Genomic DNA, 26,489 nt, shown 5'->3' with positions numbered 1-26,489 from the left:
TTTTCGAATTTTAGTGACTATCAGAGGGAAAATCTGAGTATTTTTCAAATTAAAGTGACTATCAAAATGAGAATAGGAGTTTCTTTCAAATTAAAGTGACTATCAAAGTGAGAATAGGAGTTTTTTCAAATTAAAGTTACTATCAAAGTGAGAATAGGAGTTCCTTTCAAATTAAAGTGACTATCAAAGTGACAATAGGCGTTTCTTTCAAATTAAACTGACTATCAAAGGGAAAATAGGAGTTTTTTTCATATTAAACTGACTATCAAAGTGAGAATAGGAGTTTTTTTCAAATTAAAGTGACAATCAAAATGAGAATAGGAGTTTCTTTCAAATTAAACTGACTATCAAAGGGAAAATCTGAGTTTTTTTCAAATTAAACTCACTATCAAAAAGAAAATAGGATTTTTTTCAAATTAAAGTGACTATCAAAGTGAGAATAGGAGTTTTTTTTAAAAATTAAAGTGACTCTCAAAGGGAAAATAGGAGTTTTTTTCATATTAAACTGACTATCAAAGTGAGAATAGGAGTTTTTTTCAAATTAAAGTGACAATCAAAATGAGAATAGGAGTTTCTTTCAAATTAAACTGACTATCAAAAAGAAAATAGGAGTTTTTTCAAATTAAAGTGACTATCAAAGTGAGAATAGGAGTTTCTTTCAAAATAAACTGACTATCAAAGGGAAAATAGGAGTTTTTTTCATATTAAACTGACTATCAAAGTGAGAATAGGAGTTTTTCATGCCAGAGCAGCCAGAGGCTGGGCAGGGCATGGGCAGGTTTCAGACGGTCCACTGAAACCCGGACATGCCTACCCCCCATGTCCACCACAAAGTTCTTCGGCCCTGCCTCGAGGACGTGAAACGGGCCATCATATGGCGGCTGAAGTGGGGAACGATGAGCGTCATGACGAATAAATACATATTCAGCTGCCATCAGGTTCTTCAGGACATAGGACCGGGGCAGGCAGTGATGAGCTGGAACCGGGTCGAACATGCGGGCGTGAGGGGGGCGGATACGAGGCTTGAAAGGTGCAGACGGTGTGATACTTATGTCAACTCTTCACAAAGTAGAGTTTGCTAAAGTTCTGTTGCGCTGGCCAGGAATCAAACCCGGGCGTACTACATGGCAGGTGAGAATTCTACCACTGAACCACTACTGCTGACCTAAGTCCAACAGGAAGTCTGCAATTTGCCTTTCAAAATAAGATTATCAGCAGAAATCTAAATTGGGTCTCACCACCCGTAGGAAAGTCATAGAGAGATGAAACCAAAACTCACTTGTTTGTCTCAGCAAGACCTGGAAATAATGTAATGACACTCCTGACTTAATCTTAGTCTACATTTTGCCTTTGAAAACCAGATCCAGCCATCCCCGGGTCGGCACTGTCTCCCAGATCACATTGCACCGATTAAGAACCTTTCCTGCAGGTAGTGAGCCCACAGGAAGGTGGCGCCCAGCATGGGACATCAACCCACTACCTTGAGATTGCAAGTCTCATGCTCTACCAACTGAGCCAGAAGAACCAGGAACCATCAGGGATCACCAGAAGAAGAACCAGAACCAGACACAGTGACCTGCAACCTGCAAGTGATCCAATTTTCTATCTTCAGTGTTTTTACTGCAAAATCCTCCAGAGAACAAAAGAATAATCAACTATTCTGACAATCGGTGGGTTGCTGTAAAGAAGTTGCATTTAAATGAAATCACTATGTAAGTTTCAAAGTGTCTGTGTATTCACAATTTCCAGACACCCTGATGGTTCTATCTGCTAACTCTGTTTGGTGATGTCATAGTGATGTCATAAAAGAATGGAAAACAGGGAAAACATTCATTCCCTTATTGCCATTCTGACAATTCACATCAAAGATGCTCTGCAGAATGAAATGATGACGCCTGGTCAGTGATAAAAACACAAGCAATTAAAAAATACCAGAATTACAATGAGTTCTATAATACTAGTGAGGAAATGCAGTACCTGGGAATAACTCAGTAGAAAGAGAGAATAAATGGCCGTCACTGTACCTGACCTAATCCCACATGTGATATTTACAGTTCTCTGTTTAAAGTTGGATGGCAGTGGGAAAGAAAGCTGGCAGTTTTCCATCTCAGGCTGCGGTTCCTCCTGCCTGAGGGGAGGAGAGAGAACAGTCCAGGGCAGGCTGAGGACGTCCTTGGTGGTCCTCAATGTCCCTGACAGGCAAGTCCCTTGTTGGAGGCAACAAGGTCCCCATGATCTTCTCAGTGGCCCTCAACACTCTTAGTGCTTTCTAGTCAGAGACACTGAGCTGCTGGTGACTTACAGACTGCACATCTCCATCTTCAGCCCACAACAATCAGGGTTCTAATTTACACATGATTTAAGGCCCGTTTACACCACAACAAAAACAAGGGGAACCACAAAACTTTAGTCACATCTGGGCTCCGTTTATACGACAGTGGTGCTCGGATCCACTGCAACCGTCACTTTTTGGTCCCGGCTCTCAAGGTGGAACTTTTCTTTCACACTCCCGACTCCCCCCACAGGGACAGGCGGAGGCTACGGAGCGCTGTTACTGAGCATGTACACCGCCGCCGTGGTAAATAGTGCTTCTACTCATGTGTGAGTAACAAACATGGCGTCCTCCGTAGAGCTGCTGTCCTGTAAAAGCTTCACTTTTCCTTAACGGACAAGTTGTTGTCACTTGGAATGTTGTGGTGTAAACGGAGCCGAAGACTCAGATCAAAACTGAGCCGTTAACATGTGACTGGGTTGTGAAAGCTCACACAGGAGGAGGGTTAAAAACTATATGCTGCATTGGCCGGGAATCAAACCCTGGACCCTGCATGGCAGGAGAGGATTCTACCGTGTTGTGTGTCTGGTTGCTGGAGCTGCTTTTCTTGGAAGGGTGTGGCTCATTTGTCCAAGAGTTGTGTTTTCTCTAAGAGGACATTCAATAATCAGGAGACTCAGTCTTTGAATAAAGGTTTGAAAGAAGTGAAAAAGATCCAACATCCCAACTTATTAAGGAAAGTCTCTCCTCTGTGACGGCCGGGAATCGAACCTGGGTCAACTGCTTGGAAGGCAGCTATGCTCACCACTATACCACCATCACTACTCTGAGTGGCTTCACCTGGCAAAGATGATGAAGAATATAGAGCGATGATGAAGAAGACTTGAAGAAGTTTGTAGAATGGGACAGAAAGGTGTCTCATGTTTGTGAGTGAGACGTGTCAGAGCCTGTTTGTCTTTTGTCTCCTCATTCATGTAAGACAAGGAGGAAAAGCCCTGAGCAGCATGTGTCCCTCTCTCACCAGGACACTGTCCCTCTCTCACCAGGACACTGTCCCTCTCTCACCAGGACACTGTCCCTCTCTCACCAGGACACTTTGGATTGTGGTGTGTGGCTGCTTGCTGGAGGGGAGGATTTATGGAAGTGTTGTCTGTTAGTGAGGATTTCATGGTTGGAGTCAGAACATTTTAGGAGATATTTCACTAACCTGACAACTAAATAAGTAAATAACTGTAACTAGCTGCTCCCACATTACTATGGACGAGGACAGGATCCACTCTGGAGGGTCTCCTCCATCACAGGACAATTCAGAGACAAACAGCCACACACACACACACACACACACACACACACACACACACACACACACACACACACACACACACACACACACACACACACACACACACACACACACACACACACACACACACACACACCTTCACAATTTATTGTCACCAGTTAAGCTCCCTTGTTGTTGTTGGAACCGTCACATTGTTCTACAAAGAACCCAAAAGCCTGAAAAGTCCTGGATTCTTTAAAAGGTTGAAAAGAAAAACTTTCTTCTATCATTTGTTCCCAAGATTCACACCAATACTGAGTAAAGGGAACTTTTTCCTAGTGAACATAAGTCATGTCTGTATATTATATCCATCCATCATCCATCCATCATCCATCCAGCCATCCATCATCCATCCATCATCCATCCATCATCCATCCATCCATCCATCCATCCAACCATCATCCTTCCTTCCATCCTTCCATCCATCCACCAATCCATCCTTCCTGATCCATCCATCCATCAATCCATCTACCAATCCATCCTTCGATCCATCGATCCATCCATCTGTCATTCATCCATCCATCTGTCATCCATCTGTCATTCATCCATCCATCCTTCCATCCATCTACCAATCAATCCTTCCATCATCCATCCATCTGTTATCCATCCATCAATCCATCTACCAATCCATCCTTCGATCCATCCATCCGTTATCCATCCATCCAACATCCATTTAACCATCCATCTGTCATCTATCCGTCATTCATCCACCCATCCCTCGATCCATCCATCAATTCATCAACCTTCCTTCCATCATCCATCCATCATCCATCCATCCATCCATTAATCAAAATGTCATCCATCCGTCATTCATCCATCCATCCATCTACCAATCCATCCTTCCATCCATCCTTCCATCATCCATCCATTCGTCATCCATCCATCCATCTACCAATCCATCCTTCCTCATCCATCCATCCATCTACCAATCCATCCTTCTATCCATCCATATGTCATCCATCCATCCATCATTCATCCATCCATCATCCATTGACCAATCCATCCTTCCTCATCCATCCATCCATTCATCTACCAATCCATCCTTCCATCTATCAATCCATCCATCATCCTTCCTTCCTTCCATCCATCATCCATCCATCATGCATCCATCATCCATCATCTACCAATCCATCATTCGATCCATCATCCATCCATCCATCATTCATCCAACCATCCATCCATCATATATCCGTCATTCATCCATCCATCCATCCCTCCCTCCATCCATCCATTCATCAACCTTCCTTCCATCCATCCATCCATCCGTCATCCATCATCCATCCATCCATCCTCCATCCTCCATCATACATCCAGCATCCTTACATCCATCCATCCATCCATCCATCCATCCATCCATCCATCCTAATGTGATCCAGTAAACATGTCCAAGCAGTAGTGTTGTGTTTTTGCTTCTTATTGTCAATAGAACCAAGAGTGACTGATAGAGTGAGCATCAGAGTGACTGATACTCTTGTTTGATCACTGGACCTTTTGAAAGCAGTCAGACTGATACTGTACCAGTAGCATCTGTGTCATTCACAACCCGCCTACATTTTAACTGGACTTTCTGTGGTGGACCAAACAACACAGCTGGGTCACACATTTAGCATCTTTACATTTAAAGAGATTCAGACCTCATACTCCAGAGATGCTACATGCTACATTCAAAGAGTATCAGGCCTCGTACTCCAGAGATGCTGCATGCTACATTTAAAGAATATCAGGCCTCGTACTCCAGAGATGCTACATGCTACATTTAAAGAGTATCAGTCCTCGTACACCAGAGATGCTACATGCTACTTTTAAAGAGATTCAGACCTTGCACACCATAGATGCTACATTTAAAGAGTATCAGGCCTCGTACACCAGAGATGCTACATGCTTCATGCTACATTTAAAGAGATTCAGACCTGGTACACCAGAGTTGCTACCTGATACAGGCTTATGAGTTTCAAGACTCTCACGCCATAGATGCTACATGCTACATCTAAAGAGTTTCAGGCCTCATCTCTGGTGTTGGAGGCCTGATACGCTTTAAATGTAGCATGTAGCATCTCTGGTGTAAGAGGCCTAAATCTCTTTAAATGTAGCATGTAGCATCCATACATTTAAAGAGATTCAGACCTCAAACTCCAGAGATGGTACATGCTACATTTAAAGAGTTTCAGGCCTCATCTCTGGTGTTTGAGGCTTGAAACTCTTTAGCATGTATCATGTAGCATCTTTGGTGTGTGAAGCCTGATACGCTTTAAATGTAGCATGTAGCATCTTTACATTTAAAGAGATTCAGACCTCAAACTCCAAAGATGCTGCCTGCTACATTTAAAGAGTATCAGGCCTCGTACACCAGAGATGCTACATGCTACATTTAAAGAGATTCAAACCTGGTACACCAGAGTTGCTACATGATACAGGCTTATGAGTTTCAAGCCTCTCACGCCATAGATGCTACATGCTACATTTAAAGAGTTTCAGGCCTCATCTCTGGTGTTGGAGGCCTGATACGCTTTAAATGTAGCATGTAGCATCTTTACATTTAAAGAGATTCAGACCTCCAACTCCAGAGATGCTACATGCTACATTTAAAGAGATTCAGACCTCCAACTCCAGAGATGCTACATGCTACATTTAAAGAGTATCAGGCCTTGTAATCCAGATGTTATGAACTTACATTTTGTCTCACTAACTAACTAACTAACTAACTAACGAAAAATTTATCAATTTATTTAAAAATACACAATATATAAATATATTTATATGTAGTCAACCTCGTAGTACTGTTGGTAAAAATGGCTGTGATGAAGGTTGAGTTGGATGGTTTCATGGAGGATTCATGTCAGATGGTGAGTTCAGTTCAGCTCCAGGTCGGGCTGTCTGAGGTGGGGGAGGGGAGCCATCAATTAAACACCTGCTCTGTCTGCGCCACAGTATTGCTGCTGTTGCATTCACTGAGCGTGGGAATTACTGGGTTACCAAAATCACTACATTTTCTGCATAAAACTACACAACTGTTGAGCTCGCACACGTTTTGGTGATCATTTCAAGAGCAAGCAACAATTTCAGCTCCATTTGATTCTTCATTTTAAAAGACTGATTAAAATTTAAAGGCTTTTAAAGATTTAAAAGGCTGATTTAGTAGCATTTAGAGAGTTAAAGTTCTGATTAGTATTAAGCATTTGATAGTTCTTATCAGTATTAAAAGTATTACTAAGATATAACCCAGTAAGTAGACAAAATATAGGGTTCAGTACTTTTATATCAGTTTTCAAAAGTGTATGTTTTTGTCTTCAATGATTTGAGAGTGTGGTTACTTATTTCTGAATGTGTTATAGGATAACACCACCAGTTAAATTGATGTTTATTTTTGTTTTATTTGTGTATGTTTACTTGAAACATTGTTTTTTGTTAATATGTGAAATGTTCCCAATTTGTCTTCATAGAAGATGAAGAACAAGGAAAAGGAACAAGAAGTGGATGAAGTGGTATGTATTGTTTTTAAGTCTCATTTCTCATTTTGACGTGGATCATAGCAAAATAATGGACATAGAGTTTATTTAATAAATTCACGGTGTCCCAGAAGGGCCAACATCACAATACAACAGAAAAAGCCACAATACAACAGTAAAAACTCAAAATGCAACAGCAAAGACCACAAATGTGACTGAATCATCCTACTTAACTAGTTATATCAGGGGTGTCCAGCTCCGGTCCTGGAGAGCCGGTGTCCTGCATGTTCTAGTTCCTCCCTGCTTCAGCTTACCTGAATCTAATGATGATGTCATCACCAAGGTTGTGAAAAAGCCCAATAAGGAACCCTTCATTGCAATCAGGTGTGTTACAACTGGGAGAGAGTTAAACCTGCAGGACGCCGGCCCTCCAGGACCCAGTTTGGACACCCCTGAGTTATATTAATAAAGTTGAATTGAATTGAACATCTGACAAACATCATATTTTGGTATCATTTCAGGAGGATTGCATATCAGCAGATATTTCTTCAGAAAGCAGTCATGATGAGGACAGTGATTATGTCCCATTGTCTTCTGAGGCCTCAGATGATGACATGGTTCCAACATTGAAAGGAACAAACCCAAAATTTCAAGAATCAGAAAAATCTCACAAAAGAAATATAACTGATTCACAAAAAATGCACGCTGTTCAACAGAAAACGAAGGCAGACATCGACTCGGATGTATGTATGTATGTATGTATGTATGTATGTATGTATGTATGTATGTATGTATGTATGTATGTATGTATGTATGTATTATGTGTTATGAATGTACTATATGTACGTGTTTTAACTACTTGCATGAAGTGTCACATTTCAGAGGGGTGGAGTCATGGGCCCTTACAACCTATTGGTTCTTTCACTTGTTAACAAATCACATTAAGATTCTGATGTGGATCTGAACTGAATTTGGTCGCTGCTAAAAACAGACTGGATCAACAGCTTTTATTTCAAAAATAAAAATAAAGTCTCACACCTGAACAATCAACATATAAAAAACACATTAGACACTGTGACAGTGACAGCCTGTAATAACAAAACTGATCAATTAGTAGGATTAATAATGGAAACAGAGACAGAAGGCAGAACAGAGAGAGTGTGGATTGAGCAATTTTCTGTTTTCAAATTAAAGTGAACATCAATCCACTTCAATAAAAAAAAAATCCTATTTCACTGTTCGCACTTGGGTGCCAGAGGTCCTGGCATTCCCGGATGTGCCCTTGGGATTACCATGACCCCCTCCTACAAATGGTTGGTCTAGTGTTTCTTTCATGTTGTGGTTTTATTTCCCATTGCCCCTGAAGGCAACAGACACACTCACCAAAGCCAAGCAGCAACCAACCAACCAAGGAGCAGCAGGCCAGGAGGTAAAGGGAGGGACAGCAGACGATGAAAAAGGACAATGAGGACGGAGTGTCCACTGAAAGTCAGTCCATGTAAACTTAAGATGCTATCAGAAGATCAAGTTTTTAACACGATGACTGTTGTGTAATTTCATATGTGATGTTAGCAGAAGCAGCTTTTCCAGCAGAAGTCTAATAAAGGTGGTGAAACCAAGATGAGCCTCTCTAATTGTACTTCACAATGGATGGATACTTTTAACCACGAAGGGACTTGAACCCTCAACCTTCTGATCCGAAGTCAGACGCCTTATCCATTTGGCCACGTGGTCCCATGACTCCAACATTCCAACCAAACACTGACAAACACTTCCTTGATAAAGTGTCAGGTGTGTTCAATAATGTCAAAAGGTGGACAGTTCATACATTTATACACACTTCTCTATTGTCTCAACATCTGATCCTGGTTTTAGCTCCTTTATGGGTTTGATGTTGACTTTGACATTGTGTCCTCCACATCCTGCCACATGAGTCAATCTGCTTGAAGGTTCAAATCTGCTGTTTTCACTGCATGACTGTTTCAACTAAGTATTTGCGTTGCAGTAATTCTATTATTTTTCATTTAGTTTAACCCAAAAAGACATAATTGAGAAGGAATTTGGTTTCCTTAAATTATAAAGAAACACCAGTGAAGCTGGCTCAGTTTTTTATTTATTTAAACGTAATAAAATCTTAACAGGATGTGCAATGGAGGTCACTGACGTTTACCTCCCTCTGGTGGACATTTGTGGTCATTACATTCATTCCCCACTCAATCACACACACAATCGTTCCCTTCTCTCTTTCACGCATACACACACACACACACACACACACACACATAGATATACCTGAATATTATTTAAAAAAAAATGACCATTAAAAGATCATAGGAGGAGCTGTACCTTCATCAGCTTCTCTCTCAGCAACAACAAATTTACAAATCCAGCTTTTAGACATTTTACACCTCACTTGGGTTTGAGGGAATCACATCCAGAACAGGACGGAACCCAGGAGCCATCTTGGATGGGTCTACTGTCCTTTACAGAGATCTGGAACCTTTTGCATACATTATTGTAGAAGAATGTGAAGGTTCCAACAACAACAAGAGAAATGTTGTCTGTGAAGTTAGCTGAAGGATTTAAAGCTAACCAGGAGTTGAACCTCGAACCTTCTGATCCGTAGACAGACATGTTCTCCATTTCACCAGTAGCTCCCTACTGAAGTTTGGTTTAAAATACTGGTAAGGTAAGTTTTCACATGTTTGTATCTGTTTATATTTATAATACTGAAGAAGAAACAGTAGAAAAAGTCTTTGACTCTCAAATTGTCATGAAGTTGTTTTTGTTGTTCTAGTGACGTATCAGTGTCCGATTGCTTTCTACTGGAATTCTACTGTCACAGTTCTATATCTGTTTGATCTTCCATTAACAAGAAGCAGCAATAACACGACTGCTGGACCATGTCGACTGTATCACTGACACTCGTTGGGTGTCTTAAGACCCAGAACCAGGTGGATGGAGAGTCTTCACAGGTAGTTGAGGAAGTATAAGTTAGCACAATGGAAACCAAGCTGACCCTGTGGTGATCCAGTAGTTAGTACAGGGGTTCTGATGTTACATTTCCATATCTTCATGAAAAGTCACTTATAATAAGCCGAAATAGGGAGAGAGTTAGACTGCAGCTCTAAGGATCCAGCTCCTCTGCTGGCCACTCCACTTTCTCTAAGTAGAATGTTCTGGTCTGAAAAACCTTTGTAAGATTCTAAACTTCATTTTAGGAAGGATTATTTTGAAGTGGGAACTTTATTTGTCTTGTAATATTTTTCAGACTGTGGATTGGAGCAGCCCAGCCTCTGCTCCTCCTCTCCCTCCCACTGCCACCACTGCTGTCGCTACTGCTACAGCTCTACCTTCTGCTCCATCTGCTGCTCCACCTGCTGCTCCCACTGCTCCACCCACTACTCCCTCTGCTTCACCTGCTGCTCCCACTTCTGCTGCCACTGCTCCACCCACTACTCCCTCTGCTTCACCTGCTGCTCCCACTGCTCCACCCACTTTTCCACCCACTGCTCCTTCTGCTGCTCCCACTGCCCCACTTGCTGCTCCCACTGCTCCACCTGCCAGGAGCCAGACACAATATGACAGACAGGCGGAGGCACTCTTGTTAATCCATGAGTAACATAGAGTGGCATTGTTATTATTTCATTCCAGTGGTAGATTTCTAATGCTCATCTTGTCTTGTGTAACAGCCCTGTGGTGGATCACATTCCACCTCCAGCACCACCTCTGCTGCTCCTCCCCCCGCCACCATCACAACCTCTGTCTCCACTGCTTCAGCTGATCCTCCTCCTGGGCCACCAGCTATGTGTCCAGCAGCACCTGAGCAAGAGGTCGGTCTCACTAACATCTTCTATTCTACTTAAATCTTAGGTTTTTGCTTGTGCTAATGTTGTTTTTATTTCTTTCTTTATTTTTTTTACTGTTCTATTAGCAGGCTGTGGACGAGCAGAATCTCCCGGGGATGGACCGAGTGGACAGCCTGGCAGAGTACTTGGTGGGGCTCCGGGCTGAAACTGGTCCAACCTTCTCAAAGCAGCAGGCCAGTAATATCAGAGCCCTGTAGCAGAATGTCCTGCCATCTGACCAGCAGCGTGGGGCCTCTGCCGCTCTGCACCAGGTGCTCCTGACAGCCGGCTCAGTTAGCAACGCCTCCGTCTCCAAACCTGGTTGCTACGGGTTCCATCCCAGCCGGATCTCAGCCGGACTGACTCCATATCCCCACTCTGGGCCGGGCCTCCTACTTTTAGCAGGTAAGTGGCCGTCAGTGATGCTCCATTTACAGAGATGATTTCGGGCTCCATTCGGAAGTGAGCTCTTGGTGCAGACTTCCAACGGCTTTCATTCCCAGATATGCACCGGCGTCCTAACCCCCTCTCCCCTTCCCTCTCTCCCTCCTTCCCTCCCTCCCTCTCTCTCTCTCTCTCTCTCTCCTTCCTTCCCTCCCTCCCTCTCTCCCTCCCTATCCCTCCCTCTCTCCCTCCTTCCCTCCCTCCCCCTCTCTCTCTCTCCTTCCCTCCCTCTCTCTCCTTCCCTCTCTCCCTCCTTCCCTCCCTCTCTCTCTCCCCCTCTCCCTCTCTCCCTCCATCCCTCCTTCCTTCCAGGTGTGCTCCTGGAGTCATGCCAGGAGCTTGTTTTGTTGGGTGGAGGAGCGGCTTTGTGTGCGCAGGAGAGGGGGAGAGAGGAGAAGTTTTTTCCAAGTATTTGTATTATTTGACAATATTTGAATAAGTTTTAATAAAAGATGCATTTTTATTCCAGACCTCTAAACGAGTCATTTTTTATTCATTTGAATGTGAAATGCTGAACCTCAAACGTTGGGTGGTTTTTATCAACATTCCTATTTTTCTATCAACTCTCACCTGTTTTTTCTTGAGGGGAAAAACTCTTGTTGATATTAATGTTTATGTTCATCATTTGTAATGTCGCCTTTTTTTCTGACAGAATTCATTGAAAGGTAAGAATTAAACTTTGGAGGGCTTCTACAGAATCACTAGTGATGTTGCCATTGTCTAGATCAGAGGTCTCCAACCCCCCTGGTCCTCCAGGGTCCCTGTCCTGCAGGTTTAGCTCCTCCCAGTTTCAACACACCTGATTTCAATGAAAGGCCCGTTGTTGGGCTTTTTCATAGCCTTGGTGATGACATCATCATTAGATTCAGGTATGCTGAAGCAGGGAGGAACTAGAACATGCAGGGCAGGGGTCCTCAGGACCAGGATTGGAGACCTCTGCTCTATGAGTTTGAGAAATAAGAGCTACGGAATTTAAAAGCAGACTCAAGACTATATGAAGTATACAAAGACAAGACACATTTTCTTTAATCAAATCAAACTTTATTTATAGAGCATTTTCCATACACAGAACAATTGCAACACACAGTGCTTCACATAAAATAGAAAGAAAAATACAATAGAATAGAATTATTATTGAATTCTAATTATTTGCAACATGTCATTTATCATTCAGTTTCAACCAGGAATGCACTGGTAACAGTTCTCAGTATCAGCTCTGATATTGCAGAGTACTCATACTCAAATATCAACAGTGGTGGAACATGTCTTTGAATGGATCACTCTAAAAATATTGATGGAGAAAAAACTCAAATATCATCATGAATTGCACATACAGAGCTCCAAGTTCTAACATAGACTCATTTAATGAACGGAACAGCTCCACCTAGTGTCCCGGAGACGGTGGTGCCTGTCAGATTCTGTTACAGCAGCCAGCCAGGTGGAAGATTTCATAAATACAATGGAGTTTTAATTGAATTCCAGCACGACCACTTCTCATTGTGCAACCTTTAGTGATAATATATTTACACATGTTATAGATAATATCAAAGTAAGTGGTGTATTAGTAATGATATTAGTGATTTCATGTCTGTTTTTTTTTTATTTTTTTTTTTTACTATTTACAATAAAAACCACAAAACATTAAAACAGACAACAGATAGATATCTACACATGAGTCAGTACAGAGGAATCCCTGGAAAAACTAGTTATTGAGGTGCAATCAGATGACTGGGAACTCATTTATAAATACAAGAGAAAGTGAAATATAAAGATATTTAATGGATGACAAAGGGCTTAAAAATGCATCCAAGAAGAAGAATACATGACATAGAGAATCCAATAAATGTAGAACGAAGGAGATGGAAAATAAATACAAGAAATGTAAAAATAAGTTCACTCATATAATGAGAAAATGTTAGAAGAATTATTTTAAGAAAGTACCAGAAAACAATAAAGACCATGTCAGCAGTAAATAGAAGGTTCTACATAGTATTATTCAACAGGCTTCCAGTAAGGATACTGTTATTGAAAACAGACACACTTCACAAACTACAGACCCACAATTCTCACAAATCCTAGAAAAACTCTTCAACGACATACTAGATACATTCAGAGAAATGAAATCTAAATCATTAAATCTAGGTCAAACCAAAATCATGATATTTGGAAAATATGAAATAAATAAACAGGTAAAGGTTCAGGTAGAGGGTGTAGATAGAGAAAAGGTGATTGAAGACATATTTCCAGAAAAATGTAAGGATGAGTACGAGCACATTACAACTCTACAAAGCTGATTTCCTTTGATCTCAGCATCTCCATGGCTCCAGTGCTGATCTCCTATCAGATCAAAGGAGATCAGTGTCTTTTGCCATGGAGATGCTCAGATCCAAGATTTCCTCCAGCTTTGATCTCCGTTGATCTCCATCCGGTGCCTCTCCCATCCACTTTGTGATGAAAGGCTCATTATTGTTCTTTTTCACAACCTTGGTGATGACATCATCATTAGATTCAGGTATGTAGGTAGGTAGGTTACAGCAGCCAGCCAGGTGGAAGATTTCATAAATACAATGGAGTTTTCAATTGAATTCCAGCAGGACCACTTCTCATTGTGCAACCTTTAGTGATAATATATTTACACATGTTATACATAATATCAAAGTAAGTGGTGTATTAGTAATGATATCAGTGATTTCATGTCTGTTTGTTTTTGTTTTTTTGCTATTTACACTCAGAGCCCAGACCAGCTGTTCAGATTTGGACACTTGGAGCTGAGAAGGGGGAGTCTCCATGATTCCTGTTCATGCAGAGGTTTTATTTCCCTTTGCCCCTGAAGGCAACACACTCACTAACCACCAGACCACAGATGAACACACAATCATGTGTGTACACAGAAAGTCCAGTTAAAATGGAGACGGGTTGTGAATGACACAGATGCTGCTGGTACAGTATGAGAGTCTGAATGCTTTCAAAAGGTCCAGTGATCATACAAGAGTATCAGTCACTCTCATACTTTCTCATTGTTCTATTGACAATGAGAAGCAACAACACAACACTACTGCTGGGACATGTTTACTGGATCACATCATGGATGATGGATGGATGGATGGATGGATGGATGGATGAATGATGGATGTAATATACAGACATGACTTATGTTCACTCTGGAGGTGAGGACTGATGTTCTCCTCCCCAGCGATAAGCTTCTGGTAGCTCACTCTCTATGTTCCTCTGGAGGTGAGGGGGGAACTCCTGTTCTCACTTTCATAGTCACTTTAATTTGATAGAAAATCATATTTTCACCTTGATTTTCAATTTAATTAAAGAAAACTCCCATTCCCACTTTCGTGTTCACTTTAATTTAAAAACAAACTATATTCTGTTTTCACCTAGAATCCAGAAAAATCTGATGAGTCTGAGTCCAGAAAGATGTGATGATTCTGGTTCCAGAAAAATGGGATGAGTCCAGAAAAAACTGGTGAGTCTGAGTCCAGAAAAATCTGATGAGTCCGGAAAGATGTGATGAGAAAAGAAAAAAACTGATGAGTCCGGAAATAACCGTTGAGTACAGAAAAATCTGATGAGTCCAGAAAAAAAATCTGATGACTCCAGAAAAAAAATGTGAAGTTTCCAGAAAATGTGATCATTCTGGTTCCAGAACAATGGTATGAGTCCAGGAACATGTAATGAGTCCAGAAAAAAAATCTGATGAGTCCAGAAAGATCTGATAAGTCCGCAAAGATGTGATGAGACCAGAAAAATCTGATGAGTCCAGAAATAACCAATAAGTCCATAAAAATGTGATGAGGCCAGAAAAAAAATGTGATGTGTCCTGAAAATCAGATGAGTCTGGTTCCAGAAAAAATGGGATGAGTCCAGAAAAAAATGTGATCAGTCCATAAAAATCTGATGAGTCTGGTTCCAGAAAAATGGGATGAGTCTGGTTTCAGAAAAATGGGATGAGTCCGGTAAGATGTTATGAGACCAGAAAAATCAGATGAGTCCAGAAAATCTGATGAGTCTGAGTCCATAAAAATCCGATGAGTCTGGTTCCAGAAAACTGGGATGAATCCAGGGAAATCTGATGAGTCCAGAAAAAAACCGATGAGTCCAGAAAAATCCGATGACTCCATAAAAAAATGGGATGAGTCCGCAAAGATGTGATGAGACCAGAAAAATCTGATGAGTCCAGAAAATCTGATGAGTCTAGTTCCAGAAAACTGGGATAAGTCCAGGAAAATGTGATGAGTCCAGAAAAAGAACGATGAGTCCAGAAAAATCTGATGACGCCAGAAAAAAAAAGGGATGAGTCCAGAAAAAATGTGATCATTCTGGTTCCAGAAAAATGGGATGAGTCCAGGAACATGTGATGAGTCCAGAAATAAATCTGATGATTCCAGAAAAATCTGCTGCGCCTGAGTCCAAAAAAAGCTGATGAGTCCGCAAAGATATGATGAGACCAGAAAAATCGGATTAGTCCAGAAATAACCAATGAGTCCATAAAAATCTAATGATTCCAGAATAAAATCTGATGAGGCCAGAAATTAACCGATTAGTGCAGATAAATCTGATGAGTCTGAGTCCAGAAAAATCTGATATGTCCGGAAAGATGTGATGAGACCAGAAAAATCTGATGAGTCTGGATATAACCGATGAGTCCAGAAAAATGTGATGAGTCCAGGAAAAAAAATGTGATGACTGAAGAAAATCTGATGAGTCTGAGTCCAGAAAAATCCAATGAGTCTGGTTCCAGAAAACTGGGATGGGTCCAAGAAAATGTGATGAGTCCAAAAAAAGTGACGAGTACAAAACAATGCGATGAGTCTGAGTCCAGAAAAAAGTCTGATGAGTTCAGAAAATGTTATGAGTCTGAATCCAGAAAAATCCGATGAGTCTGGTTCCAGAAAACTGGGGTGAGTCCAGAAAAAATGCGATGTGTCCAGAAAATGTGATGATTCTGGTTCCAGAAAAATTGGATGAGTCCAGGAACATGTGATGAGTCCAGGAAAAAATCTGATGAGTCCAGAAAAATCAGGTGAGTCTGAGTCCAGAAAAATCTTTTGAGTCCGGAAAGATATGATGAGTCCAGAAAAATATCGATGAGTCCAGACCAATGTGATAAGTCCGGAAAGATGTGATGAGGCCAGACAAATACCGATGAGTCCAGACAAATGTGATGAGTCCAGAAATAACCGATGAGTCCAGAAAAAAAAAAATCTGATGACTCCAGAAAATCTGATGAGTCTGAGTCCAGAAAAATGTGATGAGTCAAGAGAAAATTGTGATGAGTCCAGAGAAAATGTGATGAGGCCAGAAAAAAATGTGATGAGTCCAGAAAGATGTGATGTTTCCAGAAAAAAATGTGATGAGTGACGAAAATCTGATGAGTCTGAGTCCAGAAAAATCCAATGAGTCTGGTTCCAGAAAACTGAGATGGGTCCAGGAAAACGTGAGGAGTCCAAAAAAAGTGATGTGTCCAGAAAATCTGAGAGTCTGGTTCCAGAAAAATGGGATGAGTCCAGGAACATGTGGTGAGTCCAGAAAAAAATGTGTTGAGTCCAGAGAAATGTGATGAGTCTGGTTCCAGAAAAATGGGATGAGGCCGGAAAGATGTGATGAGACCAGAAAAATCTGATGACTCCAGAAAAAAAAAGTGATGTGTCCAGAAAATACGATCATTCTGGTTCCAGAAAAATGGGATGAGTCCAGGAACATGTGATGAGTCCAGGAAAAAATCTGATGAGTCCAGAAAAATCAGGTGAGTCTGAGTCCAGAAAAATCTTTTGAGTCCGGAAAGATATGATGAGTCCAGAAAAATATCGATGAGTCCAGACAAATGTGATAAGTCCGGAAAGATGTGATGAGGCCAGATAAATACCGATGAGTCCAGACAAATGTGATGAGTCCAGAAATAACCGATGAGACCAGAAAAAAAAAATCTGATGACTCCAGAAAATCTGATGAGTCTGAGTCCAGAAAAATGTGATGAGTCAAGAGAAAATTGTGATGAGTCCAGAGAAAATGTGATGAGGCCAGAAAAAAATGTGATGAGTCCAGAAAGATGTGATGTTTCCAGAAAAAATTGTGATGAGTGACGAAAATCTGATGAGTCTGAGTCCAGAAAAATCCAATGAGTCTGGTTCCAGAAAACTGAGATGGGTCCAGGAAAATGTGAGGAGTCCAAAAAAAGTGATGTGTCCAGAAAATCTGAGAGTCTGGTTCCAGAAAAATGGGATGGGTCCAGGAACATGTGGTGAGTCCAGAGAAATCTGATGAGTCTGGTTCCAGAAAAATGGGATGGGGCCGGAAAGATGTGATGAGACCAGAAAAATCTGATGAGTCCAGGAAAATCTGATATGTCCGGAAATATGTGATGAGTCCAGAAAAATCCAATGAGTCTGAGTCCTGAAAAATCTGATATGTCTGGAAAGATGTGATGAGACCAGAAAAATCTGATGAGTCCGGAGATATATGATGAGTCCAGAAAAAGAATGTGATGAGTGCAGAAAATCTGATAAGTCTGAGTCCAGAAAAATCCAATGAGTCTGGTTCCAGAAAACTGGGATGGGTCCAGGAAAATGTGATGAGTCCAAAAAAATGTGATGAGTATGAGTCCAGAAACAATATGATGAGTCCATTAAAATGTGATGAGTCCAGAAAAACGGATGAGTCCAGAAAAATGTGTTGAGTACAGAGAAAAATGTGATGAGTCCAGAAATCTGATGAGTCTCGTCCCAGAAAAATTTGATGGGTCCAGAAAGATGTGATGAGTCCATAAAAATGTGATGAGTCCAAAAAAAATGTGATGAGTCCAGAAAATCTGATGAGTCCAGAGAGTCCAGAAAATCTGATTAGTCTTATTCCAGAAAAATCTGATGAGTCCAGAAAGATGTGATGCGACCAGAAAAATCTGATGAGTCCTGAATATCTGATGAGTCTGAGTCCAGAAAAATCTGATGAGTCTGGAAAGATGTGATTAGACCAGAAAAAACTGATGAGTCCGGAAATAACCGATGAGTCCGGAAAAATCTGATGAGTCTTAGTCCAGAAAAATCTGATATTTCCGGGAAGACGTGATGAGACCAGAAAAATCTGATGAGTCCAGAATAAAATCTGATGAGGCCAGAAAAAAAATGATTAGTGCAGATAAATCTGATGAGTCCAGAAAATCTGATATGTCCGGAAAGATGTGATGAGACCAGAAAAATGTGATGAGTCCGGAAATAACCAATGAGTCCAGAAAAATGTGATGAGTCCAGGAAAAAAATGTGATGAGTGCAGAAAATATGATGAGTCTGAGTCCAGAAAAATCCAATGAGTTTGGTTCCAGAAAACTGGGATTGGTCCAGGAAAATGTGATGAGTCCAAAAAAATGTGATGAGTACAAAACAATGCGATGAGTCTGAGTCCAGAAAAAAATATGATGAGTCCATAAAAATGAACCATCTGGTTCAATTCATCACTTCATCATTTGGTTCAATTCACCACTCTCATCATCTGGTTCAATTCACCACTTCACCATCTGGTTCAATTCACCACTTCATCATCTGGTTCAATTCACTACTTCAGCAATTCACCACTTCACATTCTGGTTGATTTCACCAAATCATCATATGGTTCAATGTAAATTGAACCATATGATGATTGAACCAGATGGTGAAGTGGTGAATTAGTGAAGTGGTAACACTTCACTAATTCACCACTTCACCATCTGGTTCAATTAATCACATCATCATCTGGTTCAATTGACCACTTCATCATCTGGTTCAATTCACGACTTAACCAATTCACCACTTCACATTCTGGTTGATTTCACCAAATCATCATATGGTTCAATGTAAATTGAACCATATGATGATTGAACCAGATGGTGAAGTGGTGAATTAGTGAAGTGGTAACACTTCACTAATTCACCACTTCACCATCTGGTTCAATTAATCACATCATCATCTGGTTCAATTGACCACTTCATCATCTGGTTCAATTCACGACTTAACCAATTCACCACTTCACCATCTGGTTAATTTCACCTATTCATCATCTGGTTGTCATCTGGTTCATCATCAGAAGTTTTGAGCAGAAATGTCTCCTCTGTCAGTTAATAGTGTTTTGAAGCCGATATGATGTTCACCCTCAGAGGAGGTAGTGTTTGAGGGAGAGCCAGATTAAATTTGGGGCGTAAATCTTATTTTGAAGGGCAAATTGAAATAGAAAGAATTCTACCACTGAACCACCAATGCTCACATAGCAGCAGATTCCCAACAAGGGAGGTCATGTGATCCAACTGCTGTGCTGCGTGAGCCCCTCCCCCACAGTTTGAGTGACACTCCGCTGTGGTTACACAAGCGTAGGTGCAGAGTTTGGCTCCGCCCCTGAGAGACTTCGACAGTAGTTGAACGCACATCTCCTTGTTAGTATAGTGGATACTGTCCCTGTCTGTCATGTTGGAGACAGTAGTTCAATTCCCCGACAGGGAGAATAAAACCTTTTAGTTTTGTTATTGAAAACCATGAGGTTCAGACTGGGAACGGCCCCTTCCAGCCATTCCAGCTGTTGCCAATGTGAACATAAAAGTTACACAGTAAGACTCTGGAGTCCATTTGTGGTTCCCTTTCTAGGACCTCATCACTGGACACCAGGTTCTGTGCACCTTTTTTTTTAGGGACCGAGCCCAGAAGGGAAGCTGCCTGGATGCGAGGACCCTATTGCATCTGTAGTGTTTCTTTCTTTCTTTCTTCTCCTGACGACATCGAACCCAAATTTGACATAAACTTGCTCAACAAATTTGGCACACTCATCAGGACTGGTGCAGTCTATAAGAAAAGGTTAAAAATTAACCCACAAAGTGCCGAAATGTGCTTTTTTTTTTTGTTTCTTACTGGTCAACGTATTACTCTTCATTGTAATCATTTTGAGTTATTTTTTTTTTTTAAAGTGCTCTGTTGTTTGCTTTTTATATCTTTAACTGTTTCTGAATAAATTGAAAAAAAATGTCCCAAACAAAGCAGATGGGAGAGGCACCTCATGGAGATCAGAGCAGATCAAAGCAGGAGAAAATCTTTGCTCTGAACATCTCCATTGCAACAGGTGATGATCTCTTTCAATCTGATAAGAGATCAGCACTGGAGCCATGGAGACGCAGAGATCGAGGGAGATCAGCTTTATTCAATCTTCAGCATTCACACTTGCATTTTCTTCTGGAAATACAAACATCTAGTAATTATTATTATCATAACAGGTCTCTGATATATGGAGGAGTCAGACCATTCAAGGCTTTAAAAACAAGCAGTAGCATTTTAAAATCTCTTCTAAAACTGACAGGCAGTCAGTGAAAGGAAGAAGGGATTGGTGAAATGTGGTCCCTCCTCCTGGTGCCTGTTAAAAACCTGGTAGCAGCATTCTGCTCCAGCTGCAGTCTTTGAACATTGAGCCTACTGATGCCAGAATAAAGGGAGTTACAGTAATCCAGCCTGGACCAGATGAAGACATGTATTACTTTCTCCAGGTCTGCTGGGGAGAGGAATGACCTGGTCTTGACTAGTCGTCTCAGCTGAGCAAAGCAGGATTGGACTACCTTGGTCACCTGACCGTCAAAGGACAGGTCGGACTTGAACACCACACCTAAATTGTGGACCTCTTTTCAAACATTGCTCAATGAGCTACCAAGACTAGAGCAAAGGTTGTTAAAACCACCAGAACTGGGTCCATTGGGGGCGATCAAAATGATTTCAGTTTGTAAACCATTCAGCTGTAAAAAGGTTTTGGACTTTGGTTCTTTACTTTTGTGAGGCAGGACAGGATAGAGGCAGAGTCCGCAGAGCAAGGCTTTATAGGGAAGTTCTGTTGTGTGTCGTCTTCATAAAAATGAAAGTTCACTCAGGTTGTAGAAGTTATCTGGTGATGTAGAAGCTACGTCCACTTCAGTGCAAAAGTGAAGAGACGCAACATGACAATGAAAAAAGGTGTAAAGAATGTTGACTTCAGCTCCTCTCAGGATCTTAGCTTTGTCCATTGAGTTGTCAGATTTTCATGTTTCTCTTACTATTGACAGTTTGACTCTTATTTTCCAGCAGGAGACAAAAAGTGTCCGGTCACAGTTTGGTTCAGTTTCACTCAGTGACAGTGGGAATCACTCAAACTGTGGGGGAAGGGTTCATGGAGCACTGAAAGTGGAACGCTTCACATTTCCTGGCTGAAATGAGCTGAAGTTTAAGCTTTGGTGGTTCAGTGGTAGAATTCTCTCCTGCCACTCAGGAGGGATCGATTCCCGGCCAATTGATGCAATAGATCTTTTCTTCACCCTCCTCCTGTGTGAGCTTTCACAACCCAGTCTCATGTTAACGGGTCGGTTTGGACCCCATTTACATCACAAGGTTCCAAGTGACAACAACTTGTCTGTTGAAGAAAAGTGTTACTTTTACACAACAGCAGCAGAAACACTGACAACAATGGGGTTTCTACAATGTGAGCCAGCCACAGTGAGCAGTGGTCGTCTCATGTGTAGGATATTACAGTGAACCTTCCATGAACATAGAACAAGTAGCCTGGCTAGCTCAGTCGGTAGAGCATGAGACTCTTAATCTCAGGGTCGTGGGTTCGAGCCCCACGTTGGGCGGAGCTCTGTTTTCATACAGTGGTTCAATTCACCAATTCACCACTTCACCATGTGGGTCAATTAATCACTTCATCATCTGGTCCAATTCATCACTTTGTTTTCCCCATAACAAAAATGTTCCTGGTCCAGGTCCATTGTTGTCATACTAGTACGCACAGTCTCCTCCTAAGTTTATTTTAGATCACAAACTTAGTGTGGAAAGTGACGTACGCATCTTTCAGGACCTGTTTTGTCATAATCAACCTTTATAAATGAGCCCAGACATTGTTCTGGCTCCATCATGTTCCTGGTCCAGGATCAGTTTAACATCCAGACCCAGAGCATCGAGTGTTTTTAGGAGAAAATCATGAAATGTGTCGGCGTTGCTGTTTGAAAGCTCCTCAAAGTGAATAAAGCCCCGATACTGTTGGTTGAGTCCTTTTGCTTCTTGAAGATGTTGCTGGTTGGTCTGGGAGGAGGATTCTCACACACAAAGTCAAAGCCTCTTTGGAAATTTAACACAAAGGATCATGGTTGATGACTAAAGGGCTCGTCCGGGAATTGAACCCGGGACCTCTCGCACCCAAAGCGAGAATCATACTCCTAGACCAACAAGCCGACATGTTGAAGAAGCTAAAGGACTCCAGTGATTGTCATAAATAAGGCAGGAGATCAAGACTCTGACACTGTCAGGTCACAGTTTGACAGTCTGGTTCAGCAGCACATGCTCAGTAACAGCGCTCCGTAGCCTCCGGCTGTCCTTGTGGGGGGAGTCGGGAGTGTGAAAGAAAAGTTCCACCTTGAGAGCCGGGACCAAAAAGTGACGGTTGCAGTGGATCCGAGCACCACTGTTGTATAAACGGAGCCCAAATGTGACTAAAGTTTTGTGGTTCCACTTGTTTTTGTTGTGGTGTAAACGGGCCTTAAATCATCTGTAAATTAGAACCCTGATTGTTGTGGGCTGAAGATGGAGATGTGCAGTCTGTAAGTCACCAACACTATCCTGAATTGACTTTCTTCTTCTTCGTTTGGCTTTAATGGCAGTTGGCATCCATGAAGTATTATTACGCCATCTGCTGGTTCTAACTAGTCTATACTATTTCCAAGGATTGGGAAAGATCAAAGTGACAAAAATCCCTTATTTACTTTGATCAGAATCTGAAATTCTGTATGAATGACAATCTCTGAAAATGCCCCGCCCATTCTCAAATGATGGTGATTGCTGGGCAGGTGGTGTAAGCTCTGAGCTGCAGCAGAGCGGAGATGAGAAATGAATTTAGAAATCTTTTTGACATAATAAAATAAATCCTGGTCTCTGAGGCTTTGAAGGATGTTTTTGTTCTTGACTTGTTCCAAGTCTGTTTATCTCCACGAGGGTTGATCTGGAATAATGAGCTTAATGATCACACCTGACAGAACTGCAGGAACATGAATTTATGGAACCAGAACTACTCGTGTCGTCACGGTGATGAATTAATATTCCAACATAAAACACAAGAGAAACTCAGCCTCAAAACAACTGGATGGAAAATCTAAAGTAAAAGAAGATCGGTGAGGAAGTTCAGCCCGACACGTTTCTGCTGGAATAAAGTGAAACTGAGTGATCACAGTGCTGTCTGTTTATATAGTCTGATGAATTAATCTGGTATAATCTCACCAAGTCAGCATTAACAAGTCAGGAATGTTCTGGCTTTGGCTGCAGCAGCAGTGTTGCTTTTAGCTGCTGGATGTGTTTTAATTCTTCATAATCTCAGAGATTAACTGCTCCTTCAGTAATCTGTAAACTGCTCTGCAGAGTTTCTCTGTCTGTGATTGGTCAGATGCTGCAAACTCCGCCCCTTTCATGTGAACAAGCACACGTAGGTCTGGGTTGAACCAGAGAGTTGATAACCTGCTTGGTAGTAACGGTGATCAGGATCAGTCAACCCAGGAAACAGAGAGATCCTGGATATGTTGATCAGGGTTCCTAGTACAGGCCACAGGCCTCAGTGTGATTGAAACAATATTTAGATTTACTTGCCGCTCAGTAAACCAGCGGCGGCCTTGCGCATGCGCGGTTCCTTCTCAGTGTGGACGCAGTGTGGTGAGGGTCTCCTCTGGTCTGACTGCAGGAGGGAGGGAGGGACTGTCAGACTGACCGCAGGTCTGTCAATGCTTCAGGACGGGGGAGGGGCTCACAGCAGGACCCGCTGCTCGTTGACCACAGTGACTGCAGAACCAGACCTGCTTTCACCTCAGAGTCGCCAAACACACTAGAAAGTCGCTAGATTTGTCGCGAGTCGCTTTTCACAAACAAAGTTGCCAACAGGACCTGAAAAGTCACCAGATTTAGTGACAAAGTCACCAAGTTAGCAACAGTGACAGGCTCACACCCCTGCTGACACAGACAGGATCTTTGTTCTACACTTCTTTTGAAACTTGCTTTCTTTGCTTAACTTTGAGTTCAGCCCTTCAAGAAAGAACTATTTAGTTTTCATTCAACAGGAGAGGAGGGTGCACCATTCCCAGATGAACTGCAATACCAGGTTGATGCATGGAGTGGACAGAGCAAGCTCCTATTCCATCTCCCTGTTCCAAAAATCAATTTAATATACAGTCCCCAGATAGGGGACATATCAGATATTAAACTGATAAGAACAGATTTTTTTCTTTTACAAGATTTTATTGACACATTTTACAAGTCATTTTCTTCCATTTCTTCCACAGATGTTTTCACTCATTTAAAACATAAAAGCCAGCAAGGTACAAGCTTCTGTTTTAAAATATCATAAATACAGTACTTTAATTAAATAGAGATTTACAAATAAAGCAGGACCTGTTGAGTAAAATGAGAAACATGAGGAAATAAAAAGTGTCTATCGTTGTAAAAGTCAATAAATAGGAGTGCATTCAGTTTAAAAGGTCTATTCTGTTGTGCAGGAGAGCAGTGAGTCCCTCTCAAGGGGAACTCATCCTGTTCTCTCAAACATTTGGTCTCTCGGGGTTCTGCCATGGTGCTCAGAGGAGGTCCTCTCCCTCCTTCTCCTTCCCTCCGTCCACACCCGGAGAGCCAGGCCGCCGCTGCCTTGACCTTTTCTCGTGAGGCTCCGGCTCCTTCGTCCGAATGGGCAGGGAGGCGATTCTTCTTTGTGGCTGTGTCCTCGGCCTGCCGCCTGCAGCTTCCACCTCGCGGACCGTCGCTGCGGCCATCTGGATCACAGCAACGGGGGGGATCTGCCTATGCCTTCTCACCAGCAGGTTTCTGGAGGTTCAGGTGGCGTCTTTGATGGCGGCCAGGGTGAGCCACATCTTTTCAAAGTCCTTCTTTGTCATGAACTCGTGGCTCACCCCGTATAGCACCAGCTGTGCTGTAAGGACCCCCCCCCCCCCCCCTGCTGGTAAGTACGGGAATTGCAAGGAGCCGGCCGTTGCCCACTGGTCTACGGCAGCGCTGCACTCCCAGAGGAGGTGCCTCACCGACTCAGGAGCGCCACAACCAGGCCGGGGGCAAGTTGAGTGCGCTGCCATTCCTCGGGAGTGCATGACGGCCCTGACTGGGAGAACCTCGTGAGCCACCAGCCACGACAGGTCCCGGAGTCTGTTTGGGAGGACAGGATGGTTCACGTTGCGCCAAACTGTGGAGGGCTCACCGAGTGCAAGCCCGCGCACTGGACTCACTGGTTCCCGTTCCTGCAAAACAGAAATGAGAGATTTGTGGTTATTTAAAATCGGCAACTCCTCCTGTTCCAGGTTAAACTGTTTAAAAAATGTCTTGATAAAATCATAGGCCGATGGCAGGTTAAAAGAAACTGGTAATTTAAGATCAATGGGTAAAATCTTAATCCTTCGAAGGCAGGACCCCATCCAGAAGCGAGCCATTGCTGTCGTCTTTGGGTTCCTGGAGGGGTCCGTGTCAACAGCCATGTGCTGTGCTGTGTAGAAGCTTCCTAGTGTTAAATAAAAATCCGGTACTCCCTTCCCTCCTTTATCTTTAGGCTTTTTCAAAAGTTTGAACTATAAAATCAGTTAAAAACAGTGACTAAGTTATCACTTGTGAACTGAGCTCTTCCTTCACTTCCATAGGTGAGGTGTGAAGGGTTTGAGCTCTGTTCCCCGTTCGGGCTCTGGGAGTTGGTCTCTCCCGCAACCTGCAATCCATTTTTGAGCCTTTTGGGGTTGATTGCAGAGCAATTGAAAGAAAAGAAACCTCATTGGGTGAATTGGAGGGGAAGACTCTGGGTTCCTCCACAGACGAACTGTCTGAGTACACCTCAACTCTTCCCCTCTTCTCTGAGCCCTGGGGAGACTCAGAGGACAATTCTGATGCCGTTCTCTTGGGGAGTTGGGCATTGGGGAGGGGGGCATCATTGCTGGATCCCTGGCTTTCCTCACCACTGGAAACAGCTCCACCTGCTGCCTGCCTGCTCTCATCTCCGGTGGATTCACCCGAGGAGGTCTTTGCAGGCCCCTCCCCTTCTGCCTCAACTGATCCTTCCCCTCCAACCACAGTGGTTGGTGGGGGATCAGGGTTCACAATACCCGCCTCTTCAATTATCTCTTGCACCTG

This window comes from Lipophrys pholis, assembly GCF_963383615.2.
Source record: "Lipophrys pholis genome assembly, chromosome: 18".
In the NCBI taxonomy this organism is placed as follows: Eukaryota; Metazoa; Chordata; class Actinopteri; order Blenniiformes; family Blenniidae; genus Lipophrys; species Lipophrys pholis.
Note: the sequence above shows the minus strand (reverse complement) of the source record.